We start from the raw sequence: 14,520 nt of genomic DNA, 5'->3' as shown, positions 1-14,520 counted from the left end.
TAAAAAGGCGGACCCTAATCAGAGGACACCACAGCCTGCAAAACCTTTCTCCCAAAAACAGCTTCCACAGAAGCAAAAACGTAAAATTTGTAAAACTTTGTAAAAGTGTGTAAGGAGGACCAGGTAGCCGCCTTGCAAATCTGCTCCATAGAGGCCTCATTTTTGAAGGGACAAGACGAAGCCACAGCTCTAGCTGAATGAGCCGTGATCCTCTGAGGCGGCTTATGTCCCGCTGTCTCATAGGCCAAGCGAATCAAACTCCTCAACCAAAAGGACAAAGAGGTAGCAGAGGCCCTTTGCCCCTTGCACTTCCCAGAATACACCACAAAATGAGATGTAGACTGACTGAAATCCTTTGTAGCCTGAAGATAGAACTTCAAGGCACGAACCACATCCAGGTTATGAAGTAACCTCTCCTTAGAAGAAGAAGGGTTAGGACACAAAGAAGGAACAACTATTTCCTGATTGATATTACGGCTAGACACCACCTTGGGAAGAAACCCCAAACTCGTGCGAAGCACAGCCTTATCCGCATGAAACACCAGATAAGGAGGCTCACATCGCAAGGCAGCCAGTTCAGATACTCTGTGTGCCGATGCAATAGCCAACAGGAAGAGAACCTTCCAGGACAGAATCTTAATGTCAATGGAATGCATAGGCTCAAACGGAACCTTCTGCAATACCCTAAGGACCAAGTTTAAGCTCCATGGAGGAGCAGACTGTCTAAAGACAGGCCTGATTCTAGACAGAGCTTGAACAAAAGATTGAATGTCACAGAGCTCAGCGAGCCTCCTATGCAACAAGATGGACAATGCTGAAATCTGGCAAGACCCTTCTCCAAACCGTCTTGGAGAAAGGACAGGATCCTGGATACCTTCACCTTGTGCCAAGGATATACATGCTTCTCACACCAGGACAAGTAAGTCCTCCACACATTATGGTAGATGCGACGAGTGACTGGCTTCCTTGCCTGAACTAGAGTATCAATCACACTTTCAGAAAAGCCTCTCTTAGCCAAGACTAGGCGTTTAATCTCCACACAGTAAGCCTCAGAGAATCTAGATTCTGATGTTAAAAAGGGCCCTGTTCCAGCAGATCCCTGTGACAGGGTAGCCTCCACGGCGGAGAGGATGACATCCCCACCAGACCTGCAAACCACATCCTCCGCGGCCATGAAGGAGCAATCAGAATGGCCGAAGCTCGCTCCTGTTTGATGCATGCCACTACACGAGGTAGAAGTGGTAACGGTGGAAAATGTAAGCTAGGCTTAACCCCCAAGGTACCACTAAGACATCTACCAGCTCCGCCTGGGGATCCCTGGACCTCGACCCGTATCGGGGTTGCTTGCAATTGAGTCTGGACGCCATGAGATTTATCTCCGGCGTTCCCCATCTGAGACAAATCTCAGCAAACACCTCGGGGTGAAGAGACCATTCCCCCGGATGGAAGGATTGCCTGCTGAGAAAGTCTGCTTCCCAGTTGTCCACACCTGTAATGTGGATTGCTGAGAGCGAGCAGTTGGGGGAACTCCGCCCACTCCAAGATCCGAGACACCTCCCTCATTGCTAGGGAGCTCCTCCAACCCCCCCTGATTGTTGATGTAAGCCACCAAGGTAATGTTGTCGGTCTGATGAAGCTGAACGACCCCAGAGGAGGCCATGCCTTCAGAACATTGTAGATTGCTCGGAGTTCCAGAATATTTATCGGAAGGAGAGACTCTTCCCGGGACCATTTTCCTTGTGCCATCCTGGCACCCCAAACAGCTCCCCATCCCGCTAGACTGGTGTCCATGGTCACAATCTCCCAGGACGGTCTCAAGAAGGATGTCCCCATGGACAGTTGCTCCGGAAGGATCCACCAAGAGAGGGATTCCCGAGTCCGAGCATCCATGGATATCTGCTGTGATAGATCTGAACAATCGCCGTTCTACTGTCTCAACATGCACAATTGAAGAGGTCTGGGATGGAACCTGGTGAATGGGACGACGTCTATGCTTGAAACCATGAGTCCGATCACCTCCACACACTGAGCCCCAGAGGTGCTTGAGGAGGACTGAAGAGCAAGACAGGTGGACTCAATATTCCTACGTCAATGTTCTGTGAGAAATATTTTCATGGACATAAAGTCTATTATCGTGCCCAGGAACTCCACCCTGTTGCTGGGAACCAGGGAACTCTTTCCTGAGTTGATCTTCCAACCGTGAGATTGGAGCAGAAAGAGCCCTCGAATGATGCTCTGCGAAACAGAGTGACGGCGTCTGAACTAGAATGTCGCCCAGATAAGGCTCCACAGCAATGCCTCTGGATCTGGCCACTGCAGGAAGCGCCACCAGAACCTTCGTGAAGACTTTCAGGGCCGTTGCCAGACCAAAGGTAAGGGCCATAAACTGGAAGTGTTGGTCCAGAAACTCAAATCTTAGGTACTTGAAGTGGTCCCTGTGAATTGGCACATGAAGGTAAGCGTCCTTCAAGTCCTGTGACGACTGGGGGATGAGGGGAGTGGGGGAAGTATTTAAGCCTTTGGCTGGGGTGTCTTTGCCTCCTCCTGGTGGCCAGGTTCTTAATTCCCTAAAGTAATGAATGAAGCCGTGGACTCTCCTCCCCTTTAGATGGAAATCAAGATTTAGGGGAAGACAGTTAAAGGGATATTAAACCCAAATTTTTGCTTTCATGATTCAGATAGAGCAGCAATTTTAAGCAACTTTCTAATTTACTCCTATTATCAATTTTTCTTCGTTCTCTTGGTATCTTTATTTGAAAATACAGGACTGTAAGCTTAGGAGCTGGCCCATTTTTGGTTTAGACACTGGGTAGCGCTTGTGGATTGTTAGCTGCATTTAGTGCTACCCAGGTGCTGAACAAAAAATGGGCTGGCTCCTAAGTTTACATTCAAGAGAACGTAAACAATTTGCTTAATCCTTTACGAGATTACGACGCTGGTCATTATGCCCTTAAGGACCAACGACGTACCCTGTACGTCGCTGCAGTCCTGGGCTTCTCTCTGACGCGATCTCGCTCAAAATAGCGAGAATGCGCTATTTTTGCATGCCCCACAAGTGGGGCACTGCAGAAATAGATTTGGAGAGTTGTCGATGCAGAGAGGGCGATCATTGGTGGGTGGGAGTGTAATGAGGGAGGCGGGTGGGCGGCCCATTGCTGGAGGAGGAGGGTGGAAGTGGGTGGGACTGCTCGGCCACGCTACAGGGAAGCCCAGAATTTTTTAAAAAATGGGTCATTGAGGGTAAAGGAGGAAGGAGGGACAATGAGGGGGATCCCATGTGGGATTCATTAACAGAAAGAGATCTTGGAGTGGGAGGGGGTAGTGCAGAGGCGTAACTAGAAACCACAGGGCCCAGGTGCAAGAATCTAAGAAGGGCCCCCCTACCCCCCCCCCCTCAAAAAAGGTGAATTTGATACATATAATTTTTTTTTTTTTTTTTTTTGTTTCTTACATTTAACACAGAAAAAAAAATGTGAATCAGATTACATGTCTGCAAAAGGAGGTACCCTGGGCCCACAGTCTGTGAGATTGTCTGATCCCCTACTACTGTATATAGTGACACTGTTTAACCCACCAGTACTGTATATAGTGTGTTAGTGACACAGTCTGTAATCTGCCGGTGAGATGGCTGGCCTGACCCTACCCGCCCCAGTACTTTATAGAGTGACCACAGGAGTCTGTGACATGGTCCAGCTCCGCCATACTGTATATAGTGGTACTGTATTGTGACACTGTTTACCCCCCGCCCCCCCATGCTGTAGTAAAAAGGTCTGTAATTTGCTATTTCCACAAACATACACACACATACATACATACATACACACACATACATGCATAAATACACACACACATACATACACACATACACGCACACACACACACATAAACACCAATGGGTAAAAGAGAAACACTAACCCCTGTAGCCAGAGACACTAGTGAGGCATCATGTCACACTCACATGATATCAGTGCAGGCAGTGGCAGGTCAACGTTTTTGATTGAAAATACATTTATTTTTATTTATTTTTTTAGCTGGGCCCCCACCCTCAGGGGCCCAGTCGCAGTTGCGACCTCTGCACCCCCTGTAGTTTCTCCATGGGGTAGTGTTTTGAGGGGGGGCAGCTACACTACAGAACAAATGGAACTTTTTTTTTTTTTTTAAATTGCCAATTTTGCAGCAAATTGGGTACTGGCATACAGCTGCCACTACCTAAGATGATGGCATATAGGTAGAGGGGGGAGGGTTTGAGAGCTTTTTTGGGGGGATCAGGGAGGTTGGGGGGTTAGGGTGGAACCTACACTACAGCAAATATATTTGAAAAAAAAAAAAGGCTTTTATTTTCATACTGGTAGACTTTCTGCCAGTACTTAAGATGGCGGTGACAATTGTAAGGTGGGGGAGGGAATAGAGCTGTTTGAGGGGGGGTCAGGGAGGGTGTTCTATCGAGAACTCCAATACATCGAAAACTCCAATATGACGTCACTTCTGGTGATTCCATACATCTTATTGGTTCGTATCCAGTGAGTGACAAAAGTCACAACCAATCAGATGGGCACTGTAATCGCCTATCTACACTATCTATTTAGCCTCCGCATGCGGGGTTCAAGCAAAAGCCCCCCTTGTAAACCTCATTCCCAAAGGTTTACTTGAGGTGTATGCCAGAGGATCGGCGGTGCGCCCCCCAGACAGAGGCAAAACAAATATTAAAATAGAAGAGTTACCAGAAGTGACGTCAGATTGGAGTTTTCGAGGAATTGGAGTTCTTGACAGAACAAGGGATCAGGGGTCTGATGTGTCAGGTGGGAGGCTGATCTCTACACTAAAGCTAAAATTAACCCTGCAAGCTCCCTACATGCTCCCTAATTAACCCCTTCACTGCTGGGAATAATACAAGTATGGTGCGCAGCGACATTTAGCGGCATTCTAAGTAACAAAAAGTAATGTCAAAGCCATATATGTCTGCTATTTCTGAACAAAGGGGATCCCAGAGAAAGATTTACAACCATTTGTGGTGAGAAACCTAAAATTGTGAAAAAGTTAAGTTTTTTTTATTTAATCGCATTTGGCGGTGAAATGGTGGCATTAAATATATCAAAATGGGCCTAGATCAATACTTTGGATTGTCTGCTAAAAAATATACATAGTTTTGATAGGTAAATATAAAAAGGCTCTATTTCTGTTTAAATGTAGTGATGGCAAAAATGCTCTTGTCTTTTAGGGAAGTTTTTGTCTGAAATGCCCTGTCCTTAAGGGGTTAAAATTGCATGCACTATCTGAAAAATGGGTTTAGTGTCTCTTTGACATTGTTTAAACTCCATTTAGCATTTACACAACCACTGTTTTCACACAGTATCTGTCCATAATTGTTCTCAGCAGAAAAGAATAGATCAGGGGTTTCAAACCTGCCCTCAGACCTCCCTAACAGGCCATATTTTCAGGATTTAAAAAGCAGAAAAGTCCAGCACTCAAACACCAACCTGCACGCTGCCCAGGATACTGCAATCCCACAAAGTAGAAAACACCAAAGGAGACAGCAGCATAAATTTTCACAATGTTTATTGGCACAAAAAGCCCACAACGTTTCGGGGATTCACCCCTTAGTCATGTGGATACAGAGTAACACTAAATCTCTGTCTTATATGTACACAGGTGTAATTAGCAAACAACTATCAATTAACAGAAACAATTTCATATTCATACCAACCTCTAGTGGTGGTTCCATCAAATAACATCCTTGATTTTTCAACAAAGGATACTAAAAAGAACAAAGTGTATTTAACTCTTAAAAATCACATTTATAAATATAGAAAGCAGCCTATAATAAATCATCACACCATATCTCATAGAAAAATAGACCAATCAAGGTCCCTATTCATACCCTTGGGTTGTAAAGTCCCCAATTTAAAAATCCAAAAAGGATCCAAAAAGGATTACCTAGGATGAGAGCAGGTAAAATAACTATCGGCTAGATTACGAGTTGTGCGTTAAGGTAAAAAAGCAGCGTTAACAGGTCCTAACGCTGCTTTTTTACGTCCGCTGCTATTACGAGTGTTGCAGGTATAGGTGTACCACACACTTGTTTGGCCTTACCGCAAACCGATTTACGTAAACTTCATCAACCCTTTTTTCTATGGGACTTCCATAGCGCCGGTATTACGAGTTTGTCCTGGGAGGCCAAAAAGTGAGCGGTACAGCCTCTACCGACAAGATCCGTAACGCATTCTAAAGTCAGTAGTTATGAGTTTTACACTACAACGCTGTAGCATAAAACTCATAACTAAAGTGCTAAAAAGTACACTAACACCCATAAACTACCTATTAACCCCTAAACCGAGGCCCTTCCGCATCGCAAGCACTAAAATAAAAATTTTAACCCCTAATCTGCTGCTCCGGACATCGCCGCCACTATAATAAACATATTAACCCCTAAAACGCCGCACTCCCGCCTCACAAACACTAGTTAAATAATATTAACCAAAATTTTATCAGCCAATTGGAATTAAGGTAGAAAAAATCCTATTGCGCCGGAAAGATGAAGATAGAAGATGCCATCTGGAGGACCACTTCTGCCGGCTTCCTTGAGGACATCTTGCCGCTTGGATGAAGACTTCTCCCGGTAAGTGAATCTTCGGGGGTTAGTGTTAGGATTTTTTTAAGGGTGTATTGGGTGGGTTTATTTTTTAGGTTAGGGCTTTGGGCCTGCAATAGAGCTAAATGCCCCTTTTAAGGGCAATGCCCATCCAAATGCCCTTTTCAGGGCATTGGGGAACTTAGGTTTTTTTAGTTAGGCTTTTATTTGGGGGGGGGTTGGTTGTGTGGGTGGTAGGTTTTACTGTTGGGGGGGGTTGTTTGTATTTATTTTTAAAGGTAAAAGAGGTGATTTATTTGCGGCAAAAGGCCCTTTTAAGGGCTATTGGTAGTTTAGTTTAGGCTAGGGTTTTTTTTTATATTGGGGGGGCTTTTTTTATTTTGATAGGGCTATTAGATTAGGTGTAATTATTTTAAATATCTGTAATTTGTTTTTTATTTTCTGTAATTTAGTGTTTGTTTTTTTGTTATTTAGCTAATTTAATTTAATTTATTTAATTGTATTTAATGTAGGTAATTGATTTAATTATAGTGTAGTGTTAGGTGTTATTGTAACTTTTGTTAGGTTTTATTTTACAGGTAAATTTGTATTTATTTTAGCTAGGTAGTTATTAAATAGTTAATAACTATTTAATAACTACTCTACCTAGTTAAAATAAATACAAACTTGCCTGTAAAATAAAAATAAACCCTAAGCTAGCTACAATGTAACTATTAGTTATATTGTAGCTATTTTAGGGTTTATGTTATAGGTAAGTATTTAGTTTTAAATATAAATAATGTAGTTAATGATAGTAATTTTATTTAGATTTATTTACATTATATTTAAGTTAGGGGGTGTTAGGGTTAGAAATACATTTAATATAGTTGCGGCGACGTTGGGGGCGGCAGATTAGGGGTTAATAAATGTAGATAGGTTGCGGCGACACTGGTGACGTAAGATTAGAGGTTAATAAATATAATGTAGGTGTCTGCGATGTTGGGGGCAGCAGATTAGGGGTTAATAAGTATAATGTAGGTGGTGGCGGTGTCTGGAGCGGCAGATTAGGGGTTAATCAGTATAATGTAGGTGTCGGTGATGTCGGGGGCGGCAGATTAGGGGTTAATAAGTGTAAGATTAGGGGTGTTTAGACTCGGGGTTCATGTTAGGGCAGAGCTTTCCAAACTTTTCATGTTGGTGACACACTTTTTAAACCTACATCATTTTGCGACACAGTAATTCAGGTGTAATAGCAAACAGGAGGTTAAACTAACTTGTTTTAAGAGATACGGACACATACATAAATTATATAATGATGCAATGTATTTACAAGTAACAGTATGTATGTGCAAGAATTAAAAAAAGTTTAATAACACCAATAGCTACTTACTATTTTAATGGGATGTATGAGGTTGATGGGATGAACACAATTTCTGAATATTTGGTGGAATATTAGATAAAGACACTCGTATTTCATCACCAAGCATTTTTAAACTTCCACTTCCTATCCATATATCAAGAGCAGGAATAGCAATGCACTACTGGGAGCTAGCTGTGAAAAAAACACTGACTTCAGCTCAGCGTTTAAGCTGCCGCCCTCAGAGCTCTGCGTGTACGACTGACTACTGCCCGCCCTGCAAACACACTGCTGTCCCACTCACTGACTACACATGCAGTCACGAGCCGATTGAGGAGACTACACGTGCAGTCAGTAGCCAATGTGCCACCAAAGCCGCCAATGGGAATAGCTTCTGTTCCCACTGAGCTGCGCCAATAGCTTAAAGGGACACTGAACCCAAAATTTTTCTTTTGTGATTCAGATAGAGCATGCAATTTTAAGCAACTTTCTAATTGACTCCTATTATCAAATTGTCTTCATTCTCTTGGTATCTTTATTTGAAATGCAAGAATGTAAGTTTAGATGCCGGCCCATTTTTGGTGAACAAACTGGGTTGTTCTTGCTGATTGGTGGATAAATGCACCCACCAATAAACAAGTGCTTTCCATGGTTCTGAACCAAAAAAATAGCTTAGATGTCTTCTTTTTCAAATAAAGAATATAAGAGAACAAAGAAAAATTGATAATAGGTGTAAATTAGAAAGTTGCTTAAAATTGCATGCTCTATCTGAATCATGAAAGAAAAAAATTGGGTTCAGTGTCCCTTTAAGATGATCTATGACCCACTAGGTATCAATCACGAGTCAGTCAACCATGTGATGATTGTTGTTGATTAGAAAGCCAAGTTCAGGGTGGAACTTCCGGCGGAAGCAGTCGCGTGTACCAGCAAGCTGAGACACGCTTGTATCCAGATCGCGCTACCGAACCCAGGAGAGGCTATCTCGAGGCGGAAAGAGATTCACGCCGAGACGCACCCCTAGGAGAGAGAACCGGCAGCAAGCCAGGAGTGCATCCAGAAGTCGCGCAGCGGGTGTACCGCAGGCGCTGGGATATCCGCCAGGACAACGCGGAGGCACGCTGGAGCACATCCGGACTACAGCGAGACACGCTGACAAGTCTTTGCCACGGAACATCGAGTAACTGGCCGGCTCCAGTTAAACAGGCAAAGTGATCCCGCCGTCAAGGAAAAGAGGCACAAGGATCAGCAGTGCAGGGACACCGCTGCTTTGGGTTAGGAGGAAACAAGACAGGAGATCTTTGAACAATCGGTGCATGCCATCAGAAGATAAGATAAGTACCCTGACTAATTTTCTAACTGTAAAAGAAGTAACTAGCGAATTGCGGGAAACACAGGAGGTTCAAACACACAAAATAAGAGGGGGGGAAAGAGTGTGGGAGAACCAGGTGTATAATCCCTTGAATAGGAAAGTGGGATTTCCTGCTAAACGTAGGGCCTGGGGCTCATGACAGAGAACTGAAGTAATAACAAGCAAAACGCCCTTCCCCCTCTCTGCTTATAGTTCTCTTTGTGGACATTTAATACAGTTTTCTAAACCTGGATTTATAGACATACAAATATTCTAACACTACTGGCTTATTTAAGTCAAGATGAAGTAAAAACTTTCATAATAAAAAACTTTCATAATAAAACCCCCAGTAATTGGAAGATCACAAATGGAAGTGGTCCGGTAATGGAGAGGGGTCCTAGCAAAAAGCTGGACTAATACACATGAGCAACAGCACAACACTCAAAAGTTTGTTAACGGCACTAACAACAGGACTACAAGTGGATTATCTGAATCGGGAATCAGACTAAAGTATTTAAAAATATCGAGGGGCAACGGATGCAGCTTGTGTTAATAAAAGTATAGAGGAAAACACAGTAAACAGAGGAACAAAATAGATATGGGACTGTAATAACTGGACTGCAAAATTTTGTAGTATATTGCCACATGTTTGTTTAGCTAGCAATAATCTGCTGTGAAAAATCCTGTGCTGATATCTGCTTGTTGACTTATTTCTCTCTCTGCCTTTTCTTTTTCTCTCCCTTTTTCTTTTTCTGTTTTTTGTCACGATATCCCTCCTTGTCCCCTTGTATTCTGATTGCTGAAAGAAGCAATTATATAACAACTAAGGGAAGTAGTTAGGACAAGGTGTGGAAATATATGTTACTGATCAAGTAGTCCCAATAATAGGACTTAGAAATTTTTAATGAAAAGGCAGAATTTTGCTAAGTGGAGGGTAAATATGGTCGGAGCCATCTGGGACGAAAGGTACCCGATTTCTGTAAAGAATTAACTTATATAGTAGAATCTATATATACTTTGAAGTTTTTTGTTTTTTTTTTGTTTTTTTCTTCTTCTTCCCTCACATATAAGAGCACTACATACGTTAAGACACACAATCACCCTAGAGACACACACACAATCAGGGTGTATATGTGTATGTATGCATATATATATATATATATATGTGCGTATATATATGGATAAATATATAACTAAAAATAAGCTGAAGTCACCCACAATGTCAGCAAGAAATAGGAATCACGATAAGAAAAGTAACAAATCCACCTTAGAGGTCCCAGAAGGGCCAGAGGAAATCACTTCACAGAGCACGAATAATGAAGATTTAGTTAGACAATTAAATGCACTTTTTTCACCAAAGTTTGAGTTAATTCAAAGTAGCATAAATGAACTATCGAATGAAGTTAAACATTTTGCAACTAGGATCACTCATGTAGAGCAGAGGGTATCAGACATTGAAGATAGAGAGATCCAGAGAGATCAAATGACCCAAAATATGTCAGTACAAGTAGAGGCAATTAAAGCAAAATTGGAAGATCTCGAAAACCGCACTAGACGAAATAACATCAGAATAATAGGCCTAACAGAAAAGATCTCAGAAAAAGAGCTTAAAAATTTCGCAGAGGGTGAACTATTACATTTATTAAAAAATTGAGGAAACAGAGTCAATTATTAAGGTAGAGAGAATCCACAGAATTGGCCCAGCTAGGAAGTCTCCTAATGGAGACTATATTACTAGAGCAGTTATTATGAAAGTGTTGAACTTCCAAGATAAAATTAAAATATTTAATGCATACAGGAAATTAAACAGCGAATTAATGTTTGAAGGGAAAAAACTATTGCTATTTAATGATTATTCAATTGAAACATCTAATAGAAGGCGGGTCATGGCACTGATATGCACGAAACTGATACAGGCAGGATGGAGAGCCAGACTATTATATCCAGCCAAAATAAATGTACAAACCAAGGAAGGAAATAAATTATTTACAGAAGAAGCAGAAGCTAACTCTTTTTTAGAGAAATATAAAACTGGAAGAAAATCATATGGAGAAGAGGGAAAATAGACAAGGGGAATTTATGAAAGGTTAAGTAATTACTCAATAAGATGTATAGTATATTTGGATGTTTTTATATTTTTTTTATTTTTTTTTTTCTCTCCTTTATTAATAAACAGGAATCACCGACGAAAAGTCAGGGAACTGGTAGATTCCTCTAAGATTGGTAACAAAGGGCTTAAGGAAGTTAAAAAACTAACCCTGGGTCTAGGTCTTAAAATGTATATACACAGATTAAAATGTTTTTTAAAATTATATCATGGAACATAGGAGGGATCACCTCCCCTATTAAAAGGAAAGCCATACTGAAACATGCAAGGAAGTTGGGTGCTCAGATAGTTTTTCTCCAAGAAACGCATTTAAAAAATGAAGAAATGGTTAAACTAAAGGGTGGCTGGATAAAGGAAATAATTTTCACTCCATGTAGAAGTAGGAAAAAGGGAGTAGCAATTTTATTTAGCAAAACATTAGAATATTCTATTAATAAAATTATTCTAGACCCAGAAGAGAGGTTTATTATTTTATCAGCCCGAATTAAAGATAAGGAATATACTTTGTGTAACATATATGGTCCCAACAATGAAGATGTAGGATTCTGGAATAAATTAAGGGAACAATTGATGTTGTTTGCAGATAAACCCATGATACTGGGTGGAGATTTTAATCTCACACCAAATTTATTGCTGGATAGGCAAAAAGAGATAAGGGCACAAGATACTAAGAGCTCGAGATCTAAGGAGAACATGCGATACAGAAGGAAAAGGGAAAGTACTATTCTTAAAAATATGAAAAAAGATCTGAATGTTCAAGATGTTTGGAGAACACTTTATCCTGATGGAAGGGAATTTACATGCCTTTCCAAGTCAATACACTCCCTATCAAGAATAGATTTCTTTTTGATATCAGATAAATTAGTTAATGTAATTCAGGAAGCCAGAATTGAACAGATCACGTTATCTGATCATGCTCCAATTAGTATTAATGTGAATGCCCGCCCAGCAAAACAACCTGGAACGTTTATGTTCCCAAAATACTTGTTAAACAATCCTAAATTTATTAGTTTTTTAAAAGAAAAATGGAGAGAATACGATAGATTCAATAATAATTATAGAAATAAAATTAATATCTTCTGGAGCACGGCTAAAGCAGTACTCCGGGGGGAAATTATTGCTTTTACAATTAAGTTGAAGAAAAAAATGAACTTCAGAAAACAGCAAATAATTCAAACACTAGTTAACTCATATACAAGATTCTTGGATAGTAGAACTAAAGCTAACTGGGAGAAATATATCAGGGCAAAACAGAATAGAGACAACTTTCTTATGGAAAATGAAGTAAAAGAAGATATGAAAAGTTGTTCTAAATTTTATCGATTTGGTAATAGAGCAGGAAGACTCTTGGCGCAAATAGACAAAAACCAAAGGAAATCGACATTTATAACTAAACTAAAAGTGGGGGATAAGGAAATTAATAATCTTAAAGAGATACAAGAAATATTCTATGATTATTTTTCTAAACTTTATTCACCACTGGCTATAGATGAGGAAAAAAAGAAACAATTCTGGGAAGAGATAGAGGTTCCAAAAATAGAGCTAGAGCAACTGAATAAACTTAATGAACAGATCTCAGAAGTAGAAGTATCACAAACAATTAAAAGACTAGCTAACAACAAGGCCGCGGGTCCTGATGGACTACCATCAGAATTCTATAAAACTCTATCAGATGAAATTACACCTACATTAACGTTTCTATTGAATAAATATTGGACAGGTCAACTTACGCCCCCTAAAGAATTTAACGAATCTACAATAGTCATTATACCAAAACCAGGGAAAGATCCTCAATTATTAGACTCATATAGACCAATTTCACTCCTGAACATTGATTATAAAATAATAACAAGCATTATAGCCAAAAGGTTACAATTAATATTAGAGGAGTTAGTCCATCAGGACCAGACGGGCTTTATGAAAGGCCGAGCTTCTAATATAAATTTGAGGAAACTATATTTAACAATAGCGGATGTATGGTATAATAAGAAATATAACAAGGAATTTCATAAGATAGATCTAGCGGTAATAGCTCTAGACGCACATAAAGCGTTTGACTCCATTGTTTGGGACCATATATTTACAACAATAAGTAAATTTGGACTCACTGGAAATTGTTATAATATGATAGAATTATTATACAAAAAATCCCAAGCGGCCCTTTTTATAAATAAAAGTAAAACAGCAAGCTTCCCACTATTAAGAGGGACACGACAAGGATGTCCTCTGTCTCCCTTAATTTTTAATCTGGCTATGGAACCATTCCTTAAGATACTCAGAACAAGGTTATCAGGAATACATATTCAGAATAAGGAGATTAAATTAGCAGCCTATGCAGATGACTTACTGATTTTTACCAAACAATCTTCAAAAAACTTTAAATTAATATGTCATTTAGTGGAACAGTTTGGATCATTTTCGGGCTACAAAATTAATAAAAACAAATCAGAGGTATTATGGTTGCATAAAAATAAAGATTCAGATAATCAAACTTTTAGAGAAATTAAGCACTCACTCATCTATTTAGGATTAAAATTTTCAGAGGACCCAGAAGAAATTTATAGGTTAAACTTGATAGAAGCGGTTAAGAAGTTTGTCGACACTCTTAAGAAGTGGGAGACTTTCCCCCTATCTTTATACGGTAAAATTAATTTATTAAAAATGATAGCATTACCTCGGCTACTCTATATATTCCAAAATATCCCTCTGTTAATAAAGAGTGCGGAAAAAAAAGAAAATAAATTCCTCCATTAAAACCTTTCTATGGGGTAAAAAGAAAGTAAAACTAAATTATAGGAAATTATCTCTACCAAAAAAGCTTCTAGGAATGGCGCTCCCAGACATAGAACTATATAATTTAGTGGCAGTAGGGAAAATAGCGATTGACTGGATGCTGGATATAGGTCATTTTTCCATATTGGAGATCGAGAGGCAGTTAGGTAAACCCCTTTATTTAAAAAATATACTACATTTGGAAGTTAAGAAGTTGCCCCTTTATTTTAAAAGAATAAGTGTACTAAGAGACACAATAATAGCATGGCATAAAATATGTAACAAATTGAATCTGAAATATGCAGCTTCTAAATATCTTACAATTAAGGGGAATCAAGATTTCCAACTGGGTTTCATAACAGAGGTTG

This window comes from Bombina bombina, chromosome 7 (genome assembly GCF_027579735.1).
Source record: "Bombina bombina isolate aBomBom1 chromosome 7, aBomBom1.pri, whole genome shotgun sequence".
NCBI classification, from domain to species: Eukaryota; Metazoa; Chordata; class Amphibia; order Anura; family Bombinatoridae; genus Bombina; species Bombina bombina.
The sequence above is the reverse complement of the archived record's forward strand: the minus strand, read 5'-3'. Positions refer to the sequence as shown.